The sequence below is a fragment of the Diceros bicornis genome, chromosome 36 (genome assembly GCF_020826845.1).
Source record: "Diceros bicornis minor isolate mBicDic1 chromosome 36, mDicBic1.mat.cur, whole genome shotgun sequence".
Taxonomy (NCBI): Eukaryota; Metazoa; Chordata; class Mammalia; order Perissodactyla; family Rhinocerotidae; genus Diceros; species Diceros bicornis.
Genome location: NC_080775.1, coordinates 34993309 through 35019547, shown reverse-complemented (window position 1 = coordinate 35019547; position 26239 = coordinate 34993309). Strand labels below are relative to the sequence as shown.

Genomic DNA, 26239 nt, shown 5'->3' with positions numbered 1-26239 from the left:
AAAGTAAAAGTTGATTTTTTGAAACAATAAAATTGATAAAACCTTAGATAAAATATTTAGAAAAAAAGAGAGATGACTCAAATAAACTAAATCAGAAATGAAAGAAGAGGCAGTACAACTGAGGCTTCAGAAATAAAAAGATCAGAAGAGACTATTCTGAACTAGTGTACACTCATAAATTGGATAACCTAGACAAAATAGATATATTCCTAGAAACAACTTATGAAAGCTAAATCATGAAGAAATAGAATTCTTGAACAGACCCGTAACAAATAATCAGACTGAATCATTAATCAAATACCTCCCAACAAGAAGAGACTTCTCCACTCTGCCTGACTTCACCATAGACCCTTGAGCCAGCCTGCCCCAGCGCCAGGCTGACTCCCGTGGACCTAGCTGGCTCCCTGCAGGCTTCTGCAAATCCAGGCCCCTGGCTCACCCTGGAGCATGCCAGCTCTGGGGGCCCCAAGCAGTATCCTTGACACTAGGCTCCCACCAGCTTCTGGGAACCCAGGCCCCCATCTCAGCCTACAGGCTGCTATCTTCAGCAGCCCAAGGTGGCTCCTGTGACCCCAAGTGGTGTTCTTGGCACCAGGCTCCTGGTGGGCTCTGGTGAATCCAGACTCTGGCTCACCCAAGTTCCTGCCTACTCCAGGCAGCCACAGGCAGTACCCACAGCCACAGGCAGCTTCTGTACCAGGGCACCCAGTGGGCTACCACAAACCCAGGACCCAAGGTCACTCCAGCACTTGCTGGCTCCAGCAACCCCAGGTAGATTCCGTGGCACCAGGCTCCTCGGGGGCTGCTGGGAACTCAGGCCCCTGGCTCACTACACCACCTGCCAGTTCCAGCAGCCATAGACAGCTCTCACAGAACCATGCTGCTGGCAGGATCCTACAAAACCAGACCCTCAGCTCACCCAGGTGCTTGATGACTCAGGTGGCCACAGACATCTCCCATTGCACCAGGCACCAGCAGGTTCCCATGAACCAAGGCTTCCATCTTGACCCAATGCCTGCTGGTTCCTGCAGCCTCAGGCAGCTCTTGTCACCCCAGGATCCAGCAGGCTCCCAGGAATCCAGACTTCTGGCCTACCCCAGCACAAGCTGTCTCTCATGACATCAGGCTACTGGCAGGCTCCCGTGAACCAAGGATCTCAGATCATCTCAGCACTGGCCAACTCCCATGGCCTTGGATGACTCCTGTGGCTGGAGGCTCTCAATGAGGACCTGCCAAACCAGGCTCCAGTGGGACTACTCATGAACTCAGGGTCCCAGCTGTGCCCAGGGCCAGACACAATACCATAGACCCAATCTTTCCACTCACTCCTGTACCAGGCTGCCCAAGGACTCCAGCAGCAAGCCTGCCCCTGGACACCACCAGATGGCCTACCCAGGACCCCTAGATGGGCTGACTGTGAAGGCTTTGGTTTGCTAAAGCCAGTCTGTAAAGAGTGGAAGAGGTGCCTACTTCTTCAAATTTGCAGACACCAATGGAGGCCACAAGGATCATGAATACTCAAAGACCCATGACACCACCAAAGAAAAAGAATAAAACTCCAATGACCGACCAAGAAATGGAGATATAGGAACTATGTGACAAAGGCTTCAGAACAACCCTCTTTGAGAAATTCATAAAACTATAAGGAAACACAGATAGACTACTAAATGAAATAAGGAAAGAATGCATGAACAAGTGAGAAGTTCAACATAGAAACAGAAATCATTAAGGAAAAACAAACGGAAATCCTAGAGTTGAAGAACACAATGACTGAACTGAAGAATTCAATAGAGAGCTTCGAAATCAGATTCAACCATGTACAGGAAATAATTAGTGAACTAGAAGATGTGTCATTTGAAATCATCCAGTCAAAGAAGCAAAAAGAAAAAAAGGAATGGATTGGAACAGGGAAAGGCAGTGTGAATTATGGAATACCATGAAAAGAAATAGATAAGCATTATTAAAGTATCAGAGGAGAAAACAGGGAGAAAGGAAAAGAAATTTGACTTAAAAAAAAACAGCAGCTGACACCTTCTTAAATCTGGGGAGATATTTAGACATCCAAGGTCCTGAAGCCGATCTGTCAACCTAAAATTTCAAACTAAAACTTTCTTCTCCAGGACACATTATAAAACTACCTAAACTCAAAAAAAGGATCAAACAACATGATCAAGTTCAACATGATGCAAATCAATGAATGTGAAACACTGCATTGATAGAATGAAAGATAAAAATCATAAAATAATCTCAATCAATGCAGAACAAGCAGTTTGACAAAATTCAACACCCCTTCACGATGAAAACCCTCAATAAAATGTTACATAATGAACATACCTGAATATAGTAAAATGTTTACATGACAAAACGCACAGCTAACATCATATTGAACAGTGAAATGTTGAAAGCTTTCTTGCTAAGACAAAGAACAAGACAAGGGTGCCCAGTCTCAACACCACTCTTCAACATACTGCTGCAAGTCTTAACCAGAGACATTTGGCAAGAAAAAGAAATAAAATTCATCCAAATTGGAAATGAAGAAACAAAGTGGTCTCTGTTTGCAGACGATATGATTTTATATAGAGAAATAACTAAAGACTCCACCCGAAACTGTTAGGACTAATAAACAAATTCACTTAAGCTGCAGGAGACAAAATCAACATATAGAAATCTATTGCCTTTCTGTACACTAACAATGAACTATCTAAAAAAGATATAAAGAAAATAATCAGATTTACAATAGCATCAAGAACAGTAAAATACTCATAAATAAATTTAACCAAGAAGGTGAAAGATCTGGACACTGACAACTATAAGACATTGAGGAAATAAATCAAAGACACAAAGAAATGAAAAGATATCTTATGTTCATGGATCAGAAGAATTAATATTGTTAAAATGTCCATGCTACCCAATGCCATCTCAAGAGTCAATGCAATTCCTAGTAAAATTCCCATGACATTTTTCACAGAAATAGGATAAACAATCTTAATATTCATATGGATCCACAAAAGACCTCAAATAACCAAAGCAACCCTGAGAAAGAAAAAGTTGAAGGCATCACAATTCCTGATATCAAACTTTATTACAAATCTATAGTAATAAAAACGGTATGATACAGGTATAAAGAGACACATAGACCAATAGAACAGAATCAAGGGCCCAGAAATAGAACCACACACATACACTTTGCTAACATTTGATGAGTCAGCCAAGAAAACTCCATGGGGAACGACTAGTTTCTACAATAAACGGTGTTGGGAAAACTGGATAACCACATGCAGAAAACTGAAATTGGACCCCTATTTTACACCACTCTAAAAAAGATCCCAAATTGAATTAAAGACTTAAATGTAAGACACCAAATATAAAACAACTAGAAGAAAATATAGAGAACACAGCCCCGTGAAACTGGTCTTGACAACGATTTTTTTGGATATAACATCAAAAGTGCAAGCAACAAATGTAAAAGTTAACAAGTGGGGTGACATCAATCTAAAAAGCTTCTGCACAGCAGATGAACAATCGACAAACTAAAGGGGTTCACATCCACAATATATAAGAAACTCTTACAACTCAACAACAAAGAAACCAACAAAATAATATGAAAATTGTCAAAGGACCTGAATAGATACTTTTCCAAAGAAGACATAAAAATGGTCAACATGTACATGAGAAGATGCTCGTAATCACTCATCATCAGGGAAATGAAATCAAAACTACAATGAGATATCACCTCACACCTGCTAGAATGGTTATTCTTTTTTTTTTTTTTTTATCATTTTTTTTATTGATATTTTAATGGTTTCTAACATTGTGAAATTTTGGGTTGTACATTTTTGTTTGTCCATCACCCCATATATGACTCCCTTCACCCCTTGTGCCCACCCCCCACCCCCACTTCCCAGGTAACCACAGTCCAGTTTTCTCTGTCCATGTGTTGGTTTATATGCCACATATGAGTGAGATCATACAGTGTTTGTCTTTCTCTTTCTGGCTTATTTCACTTAACATAATACGCTCCAGGCCCATCCATGTTGTTGCAAATGGGACGATTTTGTCTTTTTTATGGCTGAGTAGTATTCCATTGTATATATATACCACATTTTCTTAATCCAATCGTCAGTCGAGGGACACTTAGGTTGCTTCCACTTCTTGGCTATGGTGAATAATGCTGCAATGAACATAGGGGTGCATAAGCCTCTTTGGATTGTTGATTTCAGGTGCGTTGGATAGATTCCCAGTAGTGGGATGGCTGGATCATAGGGCATCTCTATTTTTAATTCTTTGAGGAATCTCCATACCGTTTTCCATAGAGGCTGCACCAATTTGCATTCCCACCAGCTGTGTATGAGGGTTCCTGTTTCTCCACATCCTCTCCAACATTTGTTGTTTTTTGTCTTGGTGATTATAGCCATTCTAACGGGCGTGAGGTGGTATCTTAGTGTTGTTTTGATTTGCATTTCCCTGATGATTAGTGATGTTGAGCATCTTTTCATGTGCCTATTGGCCATCTGTATATCTTCCTTGGAGAAATGTCTGTTCATTTCCTCTGCCCATTTTTTGATCGGGTTGTTTGTTTTTTTGTTGTTCAATTGTGTGAGTTCTTTATATATTATGGAGATCAACCCCTTGTCAGATGTATGTTTTGCAAATATAGAATGGTTATTCTTAAAGAGACAACACACAACAAATTATGGCAAAGCTGGGTAGAAAAGAGAATCCTGTACACTTTTGGTATGAATGTAAATTACTATAGTCACTATGGAAAAAATATGGAATTTTCTCAAAAACATAAAAATAGAAATACTATATAAATGAGCAATTCCACTTCTGGTTGTATACCCAAAGGAATTGAAGTCACTATTCTGAAGAGATATCTGCACCCCCATGTTCATTTCAGCATTATTCACAAACTGAGGACATGGACACAATCCATGTGTCCATCAATGGATAAATAGATAAAGAAAATGTCAGACATATGTACATATACATGAAATATATAATGGAATATTATTTAGCCATGCAAGAGAATGAAATCCTGCATTTTGTAACAACACAGAGGGAACTTGAGGCATTACACTAAGTGATATAAGTCAGACAGACAAAGACAAATACTATATATTCTCACTCATATGTGAAATCTAAAAAAGCCCAACTCAAAGGAATAGAGACTAGAATGGGGTTTGCCAGGACTTTGGGGGTGGGGGAAAGGGAGAGATGTGAGTCAAAGTGCACAAATTTCTAGCTGTAAAATGAATAATTTCTGGGGATCTAATGTACAGCATGGTGACCATAATTAACAATAATATATTATAGACTTGAAATTTGTTAAGAGAGTATATCTTAAAAGTGATCGTTAGAAAAAACAAGTTAATTATGTGAAGGAATGGAGGTGTTAACTCACCATTTTGTGGTAATCCTTTCACAAATCATCATCTTGAACACCTAAAACTTACATACATTATATGTCACTAATATTTCAAGAAATGTAAAAAAAAAAAATCTCTCAACAAAGTAAAACCCAGGACCATATGACTGCACTGGTGCATTCTATCAAACATATAAAGAAGTTTTAAAAACAAGCCTTCTTACACTCTGTCAAATATTGAAAAAGAGGGAACACTTTCAAACACATTTTACGATGCCAGCATTACCCTGATACCAACACTAGACAAGGACACTAAAAGAAAATAAAATTACAGACCATTACCCCTGATGAACCTAGATGCAAAAATCCTCAAGAAAATACTAGCAAACTGAGTTCAACAGCATATTAAAAGAATTATACACTATCACCAAGTAAAATTTATTCCTGATATACAAGTGTAGTTCAACATAAAAAAATCTATCAATGTAATATGCAACATCAAGAAAATGAAGGGGAAAAAACAGAATCATCTCAGTTGATGCAGAAAAACCATTTGACAAAATTCAACACCCTTTCATGATAAAACACTCAATAAACAAACATAGGAGGAAAAACACACAGCAAACATAAGACTCAGTGATGGAAGACTGAAAGCTTTTCCTGAAAACATTAAGATCAGGAACAAGACAAGGATGCCCACTTTCACCACTTCTATTCAACACAGCTGAAAGTTCAAGCCAGAAACATGAGGCAATAAAAATAAATAAATAAAAGAAATCCAAATTAGACAGAAAGAAGTAAAATGGTCTCTGTTTGAAGATGATATCATGTCATATGTAGAAAATCCGAAAGACTTCACAAAAAATGCCGTTTGATCTAACAGATGAATTCAGGAAAGTAGCAGGATACAAAGTCTATACACAAAAATCAGTTGAATTTCTATACACAAACCAGGAGCTCTCTGAAAAGGAAATTACAGAAACAATTCATTTATATCAGAAAGAATAACATGCTTAGGAATTAACTTAACCAAGGAGGTGAAAGGCTTGTACCATAAAAACTACAAAACATTTCAGAAAGAAATTAAAGAAGACATTCATAAATGGACACACATCCCATATTCATGGATTGGAAGGTTTACTATTGTTAAAGTGTCGATATTACCCAAAGCAGTCTACAGATTCAATGTAATCCCTATCCAAATCCTAATGATGTTTTTTGCAGAAATAGAAAAACCCATCCTAAAATTCACATGGAATCTCCAGGGACTCAGAATAGCCAAAACAATCCTGGAAAAGAAGAACAAAACTTGAGGAAAAACTTAATACAAAGCCACAGTAATCAACAGTATGGTACTGCCATAAAAACAGACATAGAGACCAATGGCATAGAATAGCGAGCCCAGAAATAAACCCTCACATATATGGTGAAGTGATTTTTGACAAGGGTGCCAAGACAATGCAATGGAGAAAGTTTTCTTTTCCACAAATGGTGCTGGGAAAACTGGATATCTGCATGCAAAAGAATGAACTTGGACCATCATCCAATACCACATGCAAAAATTAACTCAAGGACATAAATGTAAGACCTAAAATAAGAAAACTCTTAGAAGAAAACATAGGACAAAATCTTGATGACATCAGACTTGGCAGTGATTTCTTGGATATGACACCAATGGCACAGGTAACGAAAGAAAAACAATGGACAAATTGGACTCCATGAAAATTTTATAAGTTAGTACATCAAGAGGCCCTGTCCATAGACTAAAAAGGCAACCCACAGAGTGGGACAAAATATTTGCAAATCATATTTCTGACAAGAGACTGATATCCAGAATATACAGAGAAGTCCTAAAACTAAACAACTAAAAAACAAGCTGATTCAAATATGGGCAAAGTACTTGAAGAGATAGTTCTCCAAAGACTTATGAATGACATATAAGCACATGAAAAGATGCTCAACACCACTAATCATTAGGGAAATGCAAATCAAAACCACAATGAGACACCACCTCACACCCACTACGAAGAGTGCTACGGGAAAGACAGAAAACAAGTGTTGGCCAGGATGCGGTGGAATGGGAACCCGTGTACACTGTTGATAGGAATGTAAAATGGTGCAGCCGCTATGGAAAACAGTATGAATGTTCCTCAAAAAATTGAACATAGAATTATCACATGATCCAGCAATTCCACTTCTGGATATACACACAAAAGATCTGAAAGCAGAGCCTTGAAGAGATATTTGTACACCCATGTTCATAGCAGTATTATTCACAATAGCTAAAACGTGGATGCAACCCCAGTGTCCATTGACGCATGAATGGATACACAAAATGCAGTATATCCATACAACAGAATATTATTCAGCATTACAAAGGAAGCAAATTCTGCAATATGCTACACATGGATTAACCTTGGGGACATTATGCTAACAGAAATAAGCCAGTCACTGGGCCGGCCCCGTGGCTTAGCGGTTAAGTGCACGCGCTCCACTGCTGGCGGTCCGGGTTCGGATCCCGGGCGCGCACCGACGCACCGCTTCTCCGGCCATGCTGAGGCCGCGTCCCACATACAGCAACTAGAAGGATGTGCAACTATGACATACAGCTATTTACTGCGGCTTTGGGGGGAAAAATAAATAAATAAAATCTTTAAAAAAAAAAGAAATAAGCCAGTCACAAAAAGATAAATACTGTATGATTCCACTAACATGAGGAACTGAGAGTAGTCAAAATCATAGAGATGGAAAGCCAAGGACTGGGGGAGGGGAGAAGGGAGAGTTATTGTTTAATAGGTATAGAGTTTCAGATTTACAAGAGTTATGGGGATGAATGGTGGTGATGACTGTACAACAGCATAAATGTATTTAATGCCACTGAAGTATACACTTAAAAATGATTAAGACGTCACACTTTTTGTTATGTATATTTTAACTCAATATACAAAAAGGAAAAAAACACAGAAATTAGTTATCAAGCCACAAAAAGACATAGTGAACTCTGAAATACATATTGCTAAGTGAAATAACCCAACAGGAAAAGGCTATATACTCTGTTCTATAGTTTTCATATATTCCAATTACACGTCATTGTAGACAAGGCAAAATCATAGAAACAGTATAAAGATCAGTGTTGCCAGGAGTTGGAAGGCAAGGGATGAAGAGGCAGAGCACAGGGAATTTAGGGCAATCCAACTCTTAGGATACCATCATGGTGGATACATGAGATTATGCATTTGTCAAAATCCAAGTACATGACAACAAGAGAGTGAACCTTAATGTAAACTTCGGACTTGGTTACGAACACTGTAACAGCATCAGCTCCTCACTTGTAAGGAATGAACCGCACTAACACAGGTTGGTCATGCAAGATGTTAACAGTAGGGGAAACTGTGGGGGAGGAGGGAGAAATGCTCTGCACTATCTGCTGAATTTCTCTGTCCATCTAAAACTTTCCTAAAAAACAATCTATTAATTAAAAAGTAATCAATGGAAGGTAGGGAGTGGGTAGAAATATGGAGGAAACAAGAATATCACAATATTGATAAACGTTGATGCTGAGTAATAGAGACATGGGGGGCTATCACACATTTCTGTTTAATTTGCGTATGTTCAAGGTTTTCCACAATAAAACATTTTTAAAGGTCCAGATTAAATCTAGATTATATGTACAAGGAATCAAAGAATGTGAAGAAAACAGATATTTTTGAAGCAAGTACTCAAGGGGCACACTGAGGGAACGTGCAATCACACTGGATAGAAAGTGAAAGTCCTGGTTCCACCAGGAAGGTTCAGAGCTCAGTGAGCAAGGCAGGCGACAGCACAGTCAGGGAAGTGACAGATAATGATCACAGAAAAGTGTTCACCCTCACTGGTGACAGAGATGCCAACGATGGGCCCGGAGAGGACTGCCCCAGGATTTACAACGTCGTGACACCCACAGTTAGAGCAGGCTCAGGAACAGAGCACCACGTCCTGTGAGAATGCCAATCAGCACCGGCTTTCTGGAGGGCAAACCTCCCGAACCCTGGAAGCTGCAGGCCACTGGCATGGCTCCTCTGTTGTACAGAATCTGTCCAAAAACAAAGGGACTGGGTAAAGATGATGGACTGAATCAACACAGGTAGAGCCCCTTTGACATAAATCCCTAAAAAATGACCCAAAGATTCCTTCATTGACGAATAAATTCATAATATCCCTGGGAACCATCAAGAGAGCCAAAATTTGAGGAAGACATCAAAGAGAGACAGCAGCTGGTGCCCGGGGATCCCAATGGGGAGCTCCGTGTTGGCCATGGAGACCAAGCCAGGGTGACCTCTCTCCCTCTCCCTGCTTCTCACCTAACACCTTCTGCATCGCCCCTCCTTTCCCAGCCACTGCCCACCTCACGCTCCAGGATTACAGGAGCAGAGGCACAGGGCGCCCTTTACACCAGCACATCTGTCCTCTTGCTCTCTGTGCCTCCCCAGGATGCAGAGCCCAGCTCTGCACCTCCTCAGGGCCCAGCACGCTCCTCCTGGGCCCCCAGGCTCCTCTTCTCCATCTGGTCCTACCTGCAGCACCTGCTAGCTCATCTCCACCTTATATACAAAACTCTCCCTTGGACCCATGTTACCTTTGGGCTACTGTCCACTTTCCCAACTCCTTTTCATGGCTAAACCTCTTTAAGTAAGGTGCCTCATCCCTACTTCCCTCCCATGGCCCCCTTCCGCCACTCTAGACCCAGCTTCATTCTCATCCTCTCAAGGAGACTGAGGTCACCAGTGATCCCACGTGGCCGAGTCCAGCCATCTTTTCTCCCTTCTGATCAGAGCTGTACCCGAACCAGCTGAGCACCCCTCCTTTCTACAAAGCCCTTTTCCCCTCATGGCTCCTGCGACTCCATGCTCCACCGTTTCAGTCCCCTTTCCTGGACCCTCTTCAGCTGCACCTCTGCAAACACTGCCTGCTCCTAGGCTGGGCCCTGGTCCCTTCTACAGCTACAGTGTCTCCAGGAAACCTCATTCAATTGCATGGTTTTAAACATGTCTGACCTCATCCTGACTCTGCAGACACACAGATGCAACTTAAGAGGTTAGGTGCTAGCTCCCCAGTGTCAGCACCTAAGGAGTATCTCAGATTTGATTCCTCTCCAAATTTTACTGTCATATGAGTTCCAAAATAGCATCAAATATTTCCAAAAAGGAGGAAAAATTTGGATACAATGAATAGTGGTGAACAAAGTAATCAATAAAATGTATACATATATCCAATCATGGCTGCTTGATGGGGAAAATAAGAACACAGAACAAATATCAGACAGTCTCGAGCCAGGGAGTGGAAGGTGATGAGTTGGGAGTGTAGAACACAGGCACTGATCAACTCTAAGCATTTACAGAAAGAGAGGCAGAAATGATTGTTCCTAAAAGCTGAAAGACACCCACTAGAAGAATAGAAAAATCGTGAGAAAGCATAACAAATTAAAAATTAAATTAAATGGTAGACTCAAATTCCAATTTATTAATAATCACAATTGTAAATGGATCAAATTGCTCTACAAAAAGATGAGGGCTCTCAAGTTGAGTTAAAATATGGTTATAAAATAAAGGGATATAATGTGGTTGAAAATAAGGAGACAAAGAAATAAGACTTTAAATGGGACAAAAAGGGGTTTTCTGAGTTGATAACAGTCACGAACACTTATGCACCTCACAATATGGTCTTGAAACATAAAGCAAAACTGGACAAACAAGAAGACACAGGCAGCTCCAGAATCACAGGGAAACCTACCTTACCTCTCTTAGAAATCCACAGGTCAATTGATACAGTAAGTTAGGAAACAGATCTGTTGACAAACACAAAAAAGCTAGATCTAGCCACAGCCCAAGGGACAACAACATAAGCAACTAGTGGAGAGGATACATTCTCCTCAAACCACAATGAAACAGTCACCACAATGGACTGTGTGCTAAGCCACAGTGAAATCTCTAAAGAGTCCAAAAAGCAGAAATCTATAAGTGACCATATTACGGGAACTTAAAGCAATAAAAGTAAAAAATAATCACAAAATATTGGCTCCCCTACCCCAACTTATCCACTTGAAAATCTGTCCACACCCTTCTAAATCTCTCAGGTTAAAGAGTGGATCTAGACAGACAGGACAAACTCTTTAGAAATGAACAGCAGTGAGAGCAGCATGAGGCAAATCCATGGTGTGGGGACTAAGGGACAGAAGAAGGGACATAGCCTCCACTGCAGGTATCAGGGAATATCAACTGTACACGAAGAAGCTGAGCACTTCCCTCCAGGCGCCAGAACACCACCACAATAAAACCAACAACTGCAGAATGAAGTGAGGATTCACGAGGCGGGAACAACAACGTAGACCTGAGCAATAGAGTCAAAGGCTGGCACTCCCGAAAGACCTGTAACAGTGAGAAACCTTGTACAGTCTGACCAAGAGGAACAGACAAAGGCACCAAACTGTACCATCAAGTACAACAAACTATGGAAACAGCTTTAACGTGATAGGAGAGCATAGTGGATATCTCTGACCAAGACATCAATAGTCCTCAGCTGGAGCTGTCCTTCCCCCAGGATGCATCTGGAAACACGCAGGATAGGTTTTGTTTCTTGTTTTGTGTTGTCCTAATGGTTGTTGCCCTAGGGGTCCTGCAGGTCCTGAACAGCCTGTCATATAAAGCCGTTTCCCACCTGAAGTGTTACTGACATCTGAGAAGACAAGCACTGATCCAGATTAAATGAACAACGTGGTAGGGAAATGTCTTCCATGGCTGTATAACAGGGAAAAGATGGTACCCTCAGCATGTAAGGAATATCGAGAAACCAATGTTTACATGTACTAAATTGTAAAAGAGCTGGAAAATCAGAAACATAGCCAATGAACACACCAAAAATATATCCAACCTATTGGTACAGGTGGAGAAATATGCATGTAAAGCACAGGGAACAGTGGAGGAGATTACACACCAAATTTTACTACTGACAAGGAATAAAAGTTGGGAGGTAGGTGAGAAATAGGAGTTTTTACCACTTCTTAGCTTATATATTTCTGTAGTGTTTTAATTTTTACAAAAGAGAACGTATTCTACTCAAAAAGATGTTTAAAATTTTAAAGAAATTGTTAAAATATTCAAAATGACTTCAGTTCAAAGATATTCATTAAAACATGAATGGAAAGAACGTCCCCATGACTTTAAGAGTCTCCTATAACTTTTCTAATAGTTTACTATGTCCACTTTATTTAACATTTAGATCCTAACTCACTGGAATTTACATCTGTGTGAGGGATGCAACAGAAGCTGATTTTCTCCTGTTCAAGTGGAAAACCAATGATCCAGACACCGTTCATTGCGTAGGTCTGGCTTTCCCAGCAGACCTGCAATGCCTCCTTCCCCACCTGCTAAACCCTGACAACTACCGCTGCCTGTCGAGTGCCCTAGAGCGAGCAGGGTGAGCTCTGCAACCTGGGCTCCCTGTCTGCAAGGGGCAGCTACCAGCAGAGCCTTCTCCCAAGACAGCAGCAGGCATGCTGCACACAGAAGTGTTCAGGGGCCGTCTGCTGTGGAACAGGAAACCCCTCATGATGAGCAGGCAGTGGGGGAGCCCCGAGCACCGGGACTGACCTCGGCTGGGGGCAGCAGGCTGCTTATTCAGGAAGCACCCTTCCTTCAGCTCGTCCAGCTCCTCCTGCAGCGTGTGCACCAGGCTGTTGGCGGCTGCCCCTCTTCAGCTCGCCGTTCTTCTCCACCTGCTCCCGCAGGTGGCACCCGAGCTCCTGTTCCCCCGGGAGCAGAAGCAGTAGGAGTGCAGTGAGTCGAGGAGTTCTTGGGTCGCTTTCTGAGGGACGTGGGGCCAGTGTTGCTGTGCTCGCCCTGCACAGCTTCTGTGGCTGGCTTCAAGGTGACATCTGTTGGAGGGTGGAGGGGCTCTGGGAGGTTTTGTGAGGCATCATTGTGAATGATGAACTTGGGGGTTCTGGGCCAAGCTCTCATCAGACCCCAGGCTGGTCCTGCTGCAGCTGGGCTCCACATCTCTCTTCAGCCTTTCAGTCAACAGCCTCTCAAGGGACAGATGGCCTCTCTCATGTGTGCTCTGAGAAGAAACTGCAAGAAGGAAGCCAGCCAATAAATCTGCACATCCCAGATTCTGAGGGATAAGAAATGCCACTCTTAGCTAGCAGGCCCTGGCAGGGAAGAGGGGGTCTCATCACCAGCATCTACAGCAGAAGTGTTTGCATCTCCCTGGCTGCCTGACGCTGTGGAGACCACACTGTCTCCTGGAGTTCCTTCCAGAGACTCTGCACCCAATCCTGACTGGCGGCTTCCTGGGCAGCACTGGGTGTGGGTTGACCCTGCAGAGCAGCTCGTTTCAACTTGCGCGACCCCGGCTGGGCACTCAGGTTTTCCCTCAAGGACGACGATGAACCTGCAGCTCCTTTCCCATCTGCTTCACTCGCATGTTCCTCAGGTCCCCAGCGGCCTTCCTGGTGTCCTTTATCCTGGGGTGGCCGTGGCCTTCAGCCCTCCCTTCTCAGTTGGGTGGAAGATTGAGGGCACGACCATGGCTTGAGCACGTAGTACTGACCCTCCAGCCTTTCCAAGAGCTTTTTTTGGTGAAATGTTCACTACAGATGAAAGAATGCTTAGTGGGTTCCAGTCATCCCTGTGAACAGCTTTTAACCACTGAACCAGACGTTTTGAGCCCTTTATGTGGAGCCTGCAAGAATAAATGAAAAAGTAATTAGAAAGAATTAAATGTCTCCCCCTAAAATAATCAACTATAAAAGCAAAATAAGTGTTTTTGTGAACATCCACACCTGTAGCCACTTTGCCCATTTAAACCTTTAGTAAAGATTTAAGGAACACCTTCTGCTTGCAAGTTATTACTGGAATAGAAAGATGAAACACCCACTGTCTACCTTAAGGAGCTGACCATCTGTAGGGCAGAGAAGGAAGGAAGGTGAGAACCTCTTCCCAGGCTGTGGTAAGTGCCCTGTAGGGACACAGACGCTTGAGCAGATAACACAGAATGGCATCAAGACAACAGGAAAGGCTTCAAGAAGTCTCAGAAATAGTTCTTAGAAGCTCATGGCTGCCCAACCCTCCTGCTGTCCCTGGGATGCAGGACTTGGGGTGCTAAAATGGGGAGGGTTGGTCCTCCTATTTCAAAGCCAGGCCAAGTGTCGGCCAGCAGAGCCTCCCAGGCACCCAGCAGTGCACCTGGCCCTAGCTCTGCTCAAGCAGCTGAGGATGCGAGACTGCTGCCAAGAGGTCAGCTCCAAGAGCTTCAGATCTATGTTCCGCCTGTCCTCCCACTACCAGGAGGAAAGCGGCTCCCTGTACAGAGCAACCAGGCTCTGCAAGGTACTGACCAAGACACTTCATAATCTCTTCTCCTCATTAAGGTAAAATCTCTATTTAGACCAAACTGTGCACGTGGGGTGTTGGGGTCGTCTCTCCCGAGGGTTTTCTGCTCCACCTGAGGTCATCTAACCCCCTGAGGCCGCTGTGGACCAGACCAGGTGGATACTAGGTCCTCAGGGAGTTCCAAGCAACATGTCCTTCTAACCCTCCTCAATGCTTTGTGACTAGTTACCAAAGGACCTCCACCTCCTTTGCCCCCAGACCACGTTAGACCATGACACATGCCAAGAGCAACCTTCTCTGCAATGCTTGGCCTCATTTTCAAAAACAGTAACATAACTTTTGGGGCATAGGCTCTGAAAGTTCTGTCAAGAAAGCATGGCGGCTGACCTCTGAAACAAGCTCATGTTACTAGTTCTTTGGATAGATTGTAACGACTTCCGACTTAGAACAAACCACTGTAAACCTTCAATAAGATTACAGACAAGTGGCATTCAGGTCTTTCAAAATTCATCAAGAACCTGCAATGCAAAACAGAAGGATCTGCCAGGAGGTTTTCAAAGTAGAATGTCTTCAGTGCACTGTTCTGGGACCTCCAGTGCGGAGTCCACAGGAAAGGACTGGCTGAACTGGCTGAATTCCAGAAGCCCTCATGAAGGGAGCCAGGCCAGGGGAAAGGCAAACGCCTCACCATGCTATGGGATCCCAAGGAAGAAGTGAAGAGAGGAGCCCCTTCCCCGAGTCCCTGGGGTAAGCCTCCCAATGAGGAGGGGCCGCACCCTCCTCCACCGAGGATGCTGTCAGATACAGAGTGCAGAGTCCACTGTCAGATTCCTTTCCAGGACTCACCTTCAGTGCAGAGCCAACTTTCCCTCCACTGCCAGGACTCTTCTAGCAACTAGCATCTGGGAGGCACGTCCATCCTGGAGGTACAAGCTCCATTTGCTCAGCCACATTCCTGATCACAGAGATCAAGGCAGGCTCCCTGCCATCAAAAGAGCAGAAAAGTCACAGCAAGTGCAAGAGGATAGTAACCCTAAGGAAGAGAGTTTCCAGAATGCCCCGTTTCTCGACATTGTTGGCCTCAGCCCGAATCAGTGGAGGACAGGGTGGTCATGGGGTGGGAGTGAGAAGGTGGTGGAGGCCATAAGGTGGGCGCTGGTGGCCATGGGGGGGCCGCGGTGACCCGAGGCGCCCGGAGCAGAGATGGTGGCACAGACCAAGGCCACACAGTGCCTGGCGCTGACTCACCCACTGGACCGGCCCTGAGGCCCCGAGCACAGAGTGCCGCCCGCCTCAGGTTGGACCGCGACGGAGGCTGACCAGGCGGCGATGGCCAATTACCTGTGGAAGGCGACAGCCGTTTCTCCTCATTGCCCGGCAGTGGGAGCAGTTCGCGGCAGTGCAGCGATCACCATCTTGGGCCTCAGGTTGTTGAGCTGCCAGGCTTTTCCCCACTTCTCACTGCCCCGCAGCAGGACTGCCACAAGGATAAGGACTTGCAGCAACACTCTGCAGCACATGGGAGCTGCTCCCCACACCCCACAGGACTGCAAGATGGTGGCATGCACTCGTCCGTCCTCTGTAAAACAAGATGACCATGACTGTGGGCCTAGGCAAAATGCCCACTGACACGCCCACCCCAGGGTCGCGCTGCCCAAACTCTGTTCTGCTGCCCCATTGGTCGCTGCTGCAGTGTTCAGAGTGAAGGAAGCAAACCGTGGTGGAGCGAAAGTGTGGCTGGCCCTCCACAAGGGCCATACACCCACATGGCAAATGATGCACTTCCGCCCACACTTCCAGCCCTGCCTTCATTGCTCAGCCGGATTGGCCACAGCGGCTGCTCATCGCGTTGCACTCATTCTCCGGGGCAGTGGGAAGAGGGACGTGGGTGAGGGCATGCTCGCGCCAGGAGGCCTGGGAAGCTGCGCTCGCCTGGGCCATTGGCCGTTGGACTGGCAGGCGCAGTTTGGGGCAGGACTGCTGGGTGGAGCGGGTCTTCGTGCAGAGTGGGCGGTGGTGGCTCCTGTAGTGAGACTTGCATGTCTGACAGCCCGATCCCTGCAGCTCTGGACACTCTTTCCCTCCACCCTTGGCACTCGGGCGCCGGCCTGACAGGCCTACGGCCGAGGGGTAGTGGGGGGTCGGGGAAGGAAAGGGTGGTGCTGGGTGGGGCTGGGGTGCCGGCCTGACAGACTCAAGGCCGCTGAGGTGGGAGGGGCAGTGGGGCATCTGGGAGGGTAGGTGGGGCGTTGGGTGGGGCTAGAGAGCTGGTTCTTGGGAGGCTTTTTCCTTCCCCTCCAGGAGTTAAGAAGTGGAAGCTCTCTAACTCCTTTGAAGTTATGTTGTAGGCTGGAGGGGAGGAAACTACTCCAATGCTCACAACACAAGAATGATTTTGTTGACTGATAGATCATTCCAACTTCTTTTTCTATGATGAGAAAGAGAAACAATGCATCTCATTGGGCCTTAACTTATTGGGGTCCGAATACAATGTGTTGGGGGGCAGGGGTAGGGTATTGGTGCTTTGGTCAATGCTAGTGTTGGGCAGGAGGGAGAATCCTCTGCTGCCCTTTCACTTAAAGTTCTTATGGCTGTCCAAGTAATTAAAAGACAGGCTAGCAGGAGAAAATAATACCAACTTTAATAACATGTATACATGGGAGAAACTCGTCATTCTGTCGAAGCTGCTTGCTTAAGTATTGTATTGTAGCTAAAGGTGTGGAAGGTGTTCGAGGGGTAGTGGTTTGGGATTTCAGAGGGGAAGAAGACAATTCACATGGAGATAGAAATGCAAATGTTTGTACAACTCTTTTCAGGGCAGGCTATAGAGAATGTGGCCAGGGAGAGACAGAAATTTAGATAAAATGGGCTTGTTGGTGGTGCCTTTCCTAGTGTAACATCTATTTTATATTATATTACAGCCATCATATGATATTGGGTCCTTCCTGAAACAGGTCTTCTGTTAAATTCTTTAGGCAGTTTGGGAGGGGAAACTCCTTCTAGTTGCTATATATGGGATGCGACCTCAGCATGGCCGGAGAAGCGGTGCGTTGGTGTGTGCCCGGGATCTGAACCCGGGCTTCCAGTAGCGGAGCGTGCGCACTTAATTGCTAAGCCACAGGGCTGGCCCCCATGTTTAACTTTCTGAATGTGGCTTTCCTTCTGTCCTGTGGGAAGAAGGCTGCTTATCTGTGCTGATCCCAGTATTTGTGTTTCTTTCCTTTGGATTCCTGTATCGATTGAATACTGCAGTCCTGTGCTTCTGGTTTCTCTTAGTTCTTTGTAATTTTATTTCCTGTATGAGAAATAACATTTTGAATTTCTTGGGCTTAAAAATGTGAATTGATTGAGAGATATAATGTCAGCAAGGCAAGAAAATTTTTGAACTAAATAGAAGTTTTATTCTTTTTAGGCAAGAGAATCTCAAGATGTGAAATGAATGTGTTAAAGTTTTCAGGTGCATGTTTCATTTTTACATCAGTGTTTGCATGTGCATGTCCCTAGAGAACATTGAGATTTAAAAAGCTAAAACAATGGAATTTCTATTTTAATTGATGTGAAGAAAATTAATCAAACTAATCCTATTATGTTTAAGGAGCTAAACCCAAACCCCATATTACATTATAATGTGCCACTGATTCCTGAAAATCCTGCCTGTGTGAGATACAGTGGAAGGACAAACTAGGATGCAGCTTGTCCTTTTAGTTAGTGAGAGATATAAAAATTTGATTTCGTATGCTTACTCTTTTGTAACCGTTAGTGTTCTAAAGGAATTAAATCTTAGAATGGTTTCCTATGTACAGAAGTTAAAATTAAAGAAAAGCTATTAAATGGGAAAACATGGTATGTGTAAATTTCTGTTTATACTAGATAAACCTGTAAGATAGAAAAGTCTAACCTCAGAAGAGTCACTGCCAACATTTCTGGGTCCCCTCCAGCTCTGTTACTCCCGCCACCCCCAGTGCACAGTTCTGATCATTCTTGAGCATCCTGTTAGTGATTCTTTATATGAAAACAAGCCATTGTGAATGCATATTTTTCTACGCATGTTCGTCCTTGCAATGAGTGGTCAGACTCCGCATTTTTGATGTGTGCTGACAGCTTATGCCTCTCCTCTCCCTCTTCCCCTCGTGTCCACATATGGACAAGCTGAGGAGGATGTCCAGAGGCTCCCTTCTCTGGCATTGGCTTCGGATCCAATGACACAAGTCCTTGTCTGTGTGCAGAAGTCTTGCCCTGGTCTCAGCCCTGGCAAAGATTTCTTGCTTTGACCAAACTTTAGTCAGGCCCCTGAACCTTGTTGTATGGCTGTCTGTGCAATTCCTTGTAAAATCCAGTTCTAGCAAGAACATTGCTAAGTCAGTTTAAGCAGAACCCACACCTGTATGTCTGATCACACTTGAGATTTGTTCAGGCTCCTCCTCCTCCTCCACCATCCCTCAGGTGGTGTCTGATCATTCTGGTCTCTCTTTGGTAAGAATCCTGTTAGGTCAGGTTAGCAAGAAACCCCAACACTTGAGTTTTTCTTAGTAATTTTCCATCCCCTGACCCCCACCATGCTGCCTGGCCATGAATTCCCACTTGCCCATGCTGCATTCAGAGTCGAGCCCAACCTCATTTCTCCCCCACTGTGAATCCCATGACGGTGGTCTCTGCGTATCATAGTGTTGCTGAATAAAATATGCCTTACAATCTTGGACAAATGTCATTGAATATTTTTTGTTTAAAACTCCCAACCACAATAAAAACCCAGGCCAGTCTCCTTTCCTTGCTCCCTCAAACCATTTCAGAGCTGCTTGAGTTTCTGGACCTGCTCTCCTCGGAGACCTCTATTATGTGAGTCATAAGACTTTTCCTAACTTCTGTGTGTGTGTGGAGGGGGGCACACATCAGTCTCTGCATGGGAATCACAGCACTTGCCAGTAAGGAGTCATATTTTGAAAGGAATCTCTTTCTCTGAGTGGTAGGTCTCAACAGTGGACTCAAAATATTCAGTGAACCATGTTGTAAACAGATGTGCTGTCATCTGGGCTTTGTTGTTCCATTTGAGCATTGACTTTAACTTAAAGTCACTAGATGCATTCCCCTTAACAAGAGAGTGAGCCTGTACAAAGGCCCGGGGGGTGGATTGGAGGAGGAGGGGAGAGAACAGGATCGGTTAGAGGAACTAGAGGTCAGAGTGTGAGACAGCAGCTGGAGAAGGGGCCAGAGCAGTTGGTAACAGCACAGCAACCAGGTCAAGGCCCTGTGCACCATGTCTGGGAGTCAGGATCTTCTAATTGCAGTCAGTGGGGGAGCCCCACTTCTGCTTGGATCTCTGGGGGACAAGAAGGCAGTGTCTTATCACATATGTCTGTCCACATCTACCAGACCCTGGCCAGGGAGCACGAAGCACTGATGCAGAAGTACCTGCACCTGCTGCAGATCGTGGAGATGAGAAGACAGTGGCCAAGCAGCTACGGAAGCAGATCGAGGATGGGGAGATCCATATTGAGTGGCTGAAGGCAGAGGTGACTGCTGGCTAGGGGTGCAGAGGAGGCTGGCCAGGGGGCCCAAGGCACAGGGCCAACACCTCACACTCCGGGCTCCTGCAGGGAGCACCAGGGGGCACATGACGGGCAGGGGGACCAGCTTCCAGCCACAGCGAGGCCAGCCTCCAAACTTAAATTTAGTGATGCTGGCAGAGTCGGAAGGGCCTTAGTCAGATCTGAGTTCAGATCCTACCTCTGCCACTTGACAGTTGCAACCTGGAGTACGACCCCCCATCTTCTGTGCCTCCATTCTTTCATCTATAAAACAGCCTTTCTTTATTTGCCTGACAAGAGTGTGAGGATTGAGTGAGGTTATTTATGAGCGAGTTTTTAGTTACTCTGCTGATGACCACGTTGACTAAGCATTCCCACATTATCAGCTGAAGAGTCCGGCGACACAGAGTCCCTGGTAGGTCATCACAGTGTGAGCTCCTGGGTCAGTTCCAAGCAGTCGTGCCCTCTGCCTGTCATAAAAGCTCCTACTGGGGCTCACTGCGCATCGGTCTGGAGGTCACGCTGTTGCTAGGTTAAGCCTTCTAGAACTTAACTACTCAAAATGTGGCCCATGAAGCAAGAGCATGTTAGAAATGCAGAATCTCAGGCCCTGCCCAGACCTCCGGAATCAGAATCTGCACTTTCAGAACATCCTAGTTGATTGCCATTTACATTAAATCTTGGGAGGTGCTGGCTCTCTGTCCCTTAGACGCCCCTCACCAGCTGTCTACCCCAGCACCAAATGATCTGATTTCCTCTCCCCCCTCATCTCACCAGTGCTCACCAGATGCTCAGAGCCATTTGGCCACGTCACACGAGGACCGTGGACTCTGAGCTGAAGACGGGAAAATGGAAACATAGATTCTAACCAGGGTCAGCTACATGATTTGTAGGGCCTGATGCAAGGGAAAAACGCAAGGCCCTAGGTGGAGTTGGGAAAGTCGACCTCCCCTTCTCACAGCCCATCCATGGCAGACAGGCGACCCCTCCATTTCAACATCCGACCTCCTCTAACCTCTGTGCCAGGATACACTTGGTACCTAGATGAGGAGTGGGCGAGATGCCCCTGCTGAGTCACCCGTCTAGTGCCCAGGTATTGTCTCCTTGCCCTGCCCTGAGACACCATCGGGGGTGCACTGCACCCACCCTTTCTGCACCTACACCGAGGTCCCTGCAGAGGGTGGAGGGTGACTCACGGTGGGATGTGAGTCTTCCTGGCTGACTCAACCCATTTGCTCCCAGACAGAGCATAGACGAGGTCATGGGTTCTGGGGTGCTGGCGTGTTGGGAGCCAGCAGCTGAGAAACCATCCCAGGGAGGCAGCAGGAGGCAGGAACACATGGGAGCTGAGGCTCCACGCCCCTGGGGTGTGCTCCATTGTTCCATCAGATGTTACTCGTGAAACACAAATTCAAAGAGAAATGATTAAGAACTTCAGGGTGGCAACTGCAGAACTTGAAGCCCCAAGCATGGGGCCTTCCGAACATAGGACCCCATCACACGCCCTTGAAGCCAGCTCTGCCTGGAATGTTCAAAGATCTGAAGTTGCCAATTCCACCTTATGGTGCCGTTGCCAAACTCTGAACTAACGGTCACATCAGCTTGGAACTTGAGGTTGAACAAAAATTTCAGATTCCACACACCTCCTCTATCCTGCACCAGGCACTGTCAGACATGCTTCATTAGTCAGTCCCCATAACCACCCTCATAGGATCGAATGAGGAAGCAGGCTCAGAGAACTCAAGTCACCTGCCCAAGCTCACACATCTGGGAGATGGCAGAACCAGGACTAGAACTCGGTCTGAGTGTCTACTTGCCAGGCTTGCCACTCGTAGCCTCTTCTCACGTGGCTCCTGGGATGGGAGCTAAACCATGTGTCTAAACCGTGTCTAAACCATCTGGTTCATTCTGAGATCTATCCTAGCCCTACACATATCCCTGAAACCAAGCTGAGTCTTTGCTAGTGGCCAGGGAATAGGTCTAGGGACCAGAACCAGATTAGTGGCTTCATGATCCAGGGTGTGATTCACTCACTTGTTCACTAACTGCCTAAGATCAGCTGAACACTGCCTCATCCTCTTCCCCAGGCTCCTCTTCCCCCTATCATATGGGGCTCCAGCCAGTGCTCCCTGGTCAAGATCTGTGCACCTCCTGGCCTTCTGTTTGGAGTACCCCTGCCACTCCCACACTTTCCTGCCTGGTGGAATCCTACCAAACTCCAATGTCTCCTCCTGGGGACTCTCATCCAAGATTGTGTTCCATGCCTCCTGCTCCCACAGCTTTCTCACCCTTAGCATACCACATCAGAGCCGACTCCTCAAGTCTGTCCCCACCTGACCTGGTGGGACCTCCTTGAAGGCAGTGGTATCCTTTATCACTCTGTCCCTTCTGCCTCACACATAGTAGTTACTCTGTAAGGGCTTGATGAATGAATGAACATCAGGCTCTCGGGTAGGCAGTAAAGAGATGGAAGTTTCTACCCTTAAGGTCTGATTGTGGTAGAGTGTGACTGGCACCATAATAGAGCTTGCGGTGTGAACCCAGGTAGAAAATGAGTCATTTTATTGCCAAGAGGGGGTGGGTTCATCTCGCATATGGCCTTCAAAGATTTTGGGGGTTGATAGGCCAGAGAAGGGGTGGGTGCAAATGGCAGGGCCCTCTCTGGTGCTGGAGTGCACCGAACTGGTCGGTTTGGAGTGAAAGTATTTGTGTGTGTCTGTGTGTGTGTGTGTGTGTCAGTGTGGCAGCAGAGGCCTTTTTGGTGGGAACTTGGAGCAACGTTTCCAACTGAGTGCGTTACTCTCCAGGGCAAATGGTTTTTTTAAAGAAGATTTTGATAGATCAGCTTGGTAAAGCTTTCTGGTTGTAGTTTCTAGCTCGCTCGCTCTCTCTCTTTCTCTCTCTCTCTCACTCAGTCTCTCTCACACACACACATCCTGCAGGGCAGAGGGCACCTGTGTGCTCTGGAGGGGCTCCAGGAAAGTTAAACAGAGCCCATTTCCCAGGAAATAGGCCATCAGGTAGGCAGGAGGAGCTGAGGAGCCAAGTAAGTGATCAGTGACGCACTTGAAAAAGACAGAGGGTCTTAGAACATCAGAGCTGGGAGGGATTTGAGAACTCAAAGGTCCACAGAAGAGGAAGGGACTTAACCAAGGTCACTCCAAGGTCACTTCCAGTGCTAGAATCCAGGCTTAACCTTAGGTCTCCTGGCTGTAGATCCTTGGCCTGTGGCTGCCCCACAACTGATTCCTTCCTTGCTGGGGAGACGGGCCAGATAAAAGGTGAATGTTTGGGAACCACTGTGTCACCTGGATGGCCTCAAGCTCTCATGGTCCACCTGATAGCCAGAAAAATTCCTCAAACCCCATCCCACATACTCCTGAGGATTTTCAGGGTCTTCCATTTTCCCGGCCACATCTGATTTCCAATTCTGTTCTCCTGACTTCTTGTATCACTTCTCACAATGGCTGTCTTCACTCAGTCTTGACTGCTCCTTACCCCGTGTGGTCACTCCATGTGTCCATCAGGTGGAGCTAGATTCTGCTGCAATTACAAACAGCCTCCAATCTCAGTGGCTTAAAACAACAAAGATTGCTTTCTCTCTCACACTGTGTGTCCATTGTGGGTTCTGCTCCACAACATTCTCACTCAGAGACAGGGACACAGGCTGACGGGGCTCCACCATCAGGAAATTCACCAGTCCCATGGCAGGGGATGGATCATGGCAAATGGTGCCTGACAGATCTGCTCACGTTTCATTGGACAAAGTGAGTCACATGACCACACCGGACTTCAGGGTCCTGGGCAGTACAGTCCTGCCCTGTCCCAGGAGGAGAACCAGAGTATCCAGGAAAGCCCTAATGACACCCAACTGGCTCCTCCTTCACTCCCCAAGCCCCCAACACCAGCCAAGTATGGACCGGGCTTTCTGAAATGCTTAGATACAGTCGAGGGGGTTTGCACTACTGCAGCAGAAAACAGCTTAAAGGTGAATAGAAGACATCCTTGCCCTCCTGTCACTCAGCCTTTCCTGCTATAGGGACTTCTTGCTGACCTCCTCTCCTCACACTGGCCTCTCTCCACATGCTCCCAACTGCCATTTTGTTGGTGGTGTGGGTGTTCATAATCCCTTTATCTGCCAAGACCCTCACCCTCGTCCAGTGATATGCTGGAGCTGGCTCATACCAACTTGTAAGTCAGTTGTGAAATTTTCAAGAATCTTGAAAGATTGTTATTCACACTTTGGTAACTTAAAATGGGCCAAGGTAGGAATGTTTTCACCATGGAAATCAGCCAATGCTACCAGTCAGAGTTTTTCTTTCAGAGAGCTGGTCGTTAATCCTTTACTAATATACACTTGTCTACACATTTTTTCAGGACCAGCTAAATACTTTCCTGGGCCCAGTGCAAAATAAAATTGCAGGGCTCTTAAGAATTTCAAGGCAGCAACAGCAGAGCCTTAAACCAGGCATTAGGCCCTTCTAAGTGGGCTGTGCACAGGTAACACTTCGAGGACACCGGCCCTGTCTCTACTCCCTGTATACTCTCTACTCCCGGAGGCTCCACCCACAGCCATGTCTCCCTAGAGGTAATGGGAGATGACACCTAAACAAAAGTCTGCACAAAATTTATTAAGGAAAACTATCCAGCTCTGCTCGCTCTCTTCTCTCCCATCTAAACAGCCCTCTTGGGCCTCATCTTTTGTAACCAAAAAGCTCCAAGGACCATCTAAAACAAAGGGAGCATCCTCCTCTGAGAAGAATCCTCCCCTCCTATACAATCCTCAGTTTGGCACCATTTCATTGTTTTAATAGCTATTTTTCTCCTATTTATGATTGGAAGTAAGTTGGAACGGCTCAGGCAGCCTTAAAGGGCAGAGTAAGAATTTAGAGATGGTCGTGGTATTTTCCTGGCTTGGGAGCACTCAGAATCCTGGAAGGCTGACTCTGCAAGAAACTGCAGAGATCTTTATTTCAGGGTTTAAGGTAAAACTGTAGCCGTGGAATCAGGTTTGCAAACCAACTTTGACATTTAGAGGGCCGCCTTGACCCCTCCCCAGTCAGCCCCTCTGTAGGGCCCACTCTGTGCCTTGAGTCCTGTTTCCCATGTTCCTCCTGCCATCCACACCCCTGCTGTCCTGCACTCAACACCCTGTCGAACTCTGCATCTTTGTTCACACCATCCCCTCTGCTCCAATTTCTTCCATCCTATAGCACACCTGTTGGGCTCCTTTTTATTTTTATTTCGTGAGGAAGATCAGCCCTGAGCTAACATCCATGCGAATCGTCCTCTTTTTGTTGAGGAAGACTGGCTGTGGGTTAATATCTGTGCCAATTTTCCTCCACTTTTATATGGGACGTCACCACAGCACTCCGGGTCAAGCGGTGCATCAGTGCGCACCCGGGATCCGAACCTGGGCCTCCAGAAGCAGAGCGCATGCGCTTAACTGCTACACCACGGGGCCAGCCCAATTGGGCTCCCCTTTTGTCCTGCAAAACCTCTGGGTAGAGCTTGTGGCTTGCACGGTGAGACCCTCCCACTGCAGTAGGGGCCCACCTCTGTTCTGGCCTCACTTTGTTGGAGTATAAGTTACCTCTGTGGGTATCTGACACCCTTCTTAGGCTGGAAGCTCCTCCAGGGAAGGGATCTGACTTATCCATCTCCAGCTGTGTCTCACCCGTGCCCAGCATGGTGCCCACCACAGAGACACCATCAGGACATGCTGACAGGATTGGCACAAAGGGAGACAGAGATGGGCATCTCTTAGGCTTGGAACAGGTCAGAGGGAATCAAGAATGAAGGGGAGAGAACTGAATTGTGTGGCAACTGTTTGAAAAGCAAGAAGTACAGAGATCTTTAGCAAAACCTTGACTGCTAACAAAAGAGAGAAAACCATGGACTAATTCCTCCATCAATGACTGCACTGACTAAATGCATTCTGGATTAAAGACACTGTCTCCAGACAGGGGAGTTGGTTG

The 26239-nt window shown here is 45.7% G+C and overlaps 1 protein-coding gene across 2 annotated transcripts in view; it reads right to left on the bottom strand.

The window, feature by feature from the left end:
- Positions 1–26239, bottom strand: part of LOC131398864 (ral guanine nucleotide dissociation stimulator-like) — a 158188-nt gene that overhangs the window by 13881 nt on the left and 118068 nt on the right. The window lies entirely within an intron of this gene.